Source organism: Myxocyprinus asiaticus, chromosome 30, assembly GCF_019703515.2.
Source record: "Myxocyprinus asiaticus isolate MX2 ecotype Aquarium Trade chromosome 30, UBuf_Myxa_2, whole genome shotgun sequence".
Taxonomy (NCBI): domain Eukaryota; kingdom Metazoa; phylum Chordata; class Actinopteri; order Cypriniformes; family Catostomidae; genus Myxocyprinus; species Myxocyprinus asiaticus.
This window is the reverse complement of record NC_059373.1, coordinates 3,189,722-3,191,372: the sequence shown is the minus strand read 5'-3', so window position 1 is coordinate 3,191,372 and position 1,651 is coordinate 3,189,722.

Below are 1,651 nucleotides of genomic sequence, written 5' to 3'. Positions count from 1 at the left end.
TTTTGGTGATTCGCATTCTTCGTGCATAATCGCCACCTATTGGTTGGGGTTGGTCAAAGGTGGAGATATAGAGTAAAAAGGAGGTAAATACTGTTTCTCACCCACACCTATCATATCACTTCTGAAGATATAGATTAAACCACTGGAGGCTTATGGATTACTTTTATGCTGACTTTATGTGCTTTTTGGAACTTCAAAGTTTTGGCCACCATTAACATTGCATTGAGTTGACTCACAAAGCTGAGATATTCTCCTAAAAATCTTAATTTGTGTTCTGTGGAAGAATGAAAGGGATGGCATGAGGATAAGAAAATGAGATAATTTTCATTTTTGGGTGAACTATCCCTTTAAATTGCATAATTATTGTTATAACAACTTTTTGATTCTAACAGTTTTTCTCAATCGCTTTGGCTCATTTTTTGAAACAGTCTTAACTGTAAGTGCAAATGCCACAACTGTTTTATCACAACTCTATTGCATGTCTGCAAAATGAAGTAACTCACCCAAAACATTTAACTCATGCTTCAAAACCTAGTTATTGTGTCAGTAAATTGACCAATGCCACCAAAATGAAAGGTTTTTTTGTCATTGTGTGAGCCATACTGGTCAAAATATTTGGATGTTTTTTCACCATGGCAGTCAACCTTGGAAATGTTTGTTATATACAAATTTCATTTTTGTTCTACATTTTTGTTGACATTGACTGCTTACTGTACTATACAAGAATGTCAGTTTTGTCCAGCTGAATGCTATTGTGTATCACACTGAGCTTTTTAGATACTGATTTCAACAGTAGGTAAAAGTGTTCTGGGGAAAGTCAATACTGTACAATACTTTAGTACACAGAAAAAAGGATATATAAATGTATTTTTGTAGCAATGTGTTACATGTAAACAGAAAATTCACATTTGCATGTCCAGTTTAACACATTTCTTACATGTAAAGTCATATATAGTGAACAGAAAATTGCCACAAAATGACATCCATGCAAAAAAAAAAAAAAAAAAAAAAAACCTGCGGTAGTTCTGTAAAAGACAATAAATTGTACCTCCTCACATACGTAACACTACAAGTTCTCATCTTCTTGGTGGACATCCTGTCACTCTTGTTGGTCTGGCCATAGATTTATCAGACATCACAATCATTCCATGTCATAGATACAGTATTTATGGAATATACATGTATGTACAGATTTTGATAATTGAATGGATCATTTTTCATGTGATGGCTCACACGATGAAAGAATGTTTAGAAGTTGTGAAGAGTATGACAGTTTCACTGAGAATCAACTCATCAGTTTTGATCAGCAAGCCATGTGCATTTAGTTATTGTGCAAACTGTAAACAGTTGTACGTGCAATCTGCTTAAATTAATAAGAAATTAAAATCTGGTGTGAACAAGAAACTAATTGTTCAGAGATTTTGAACTTATTGTTTTGAAAAAAAAAAATATTCTCATTCAAGAATTGAGCCAAAGCGATTGAGAAAAACTGTACTGATCAGACCCATTCTTAATATTCTTAATACTTAATTTTTATTTACTACCAGCATGTGAGAAATATCTATATTTCATTCCATAGTCATTTATGACATGCAATTGCACTAAAGAATGATTATTTATCAAGTCCATGAACTGTGAACAGGTTCAGGCT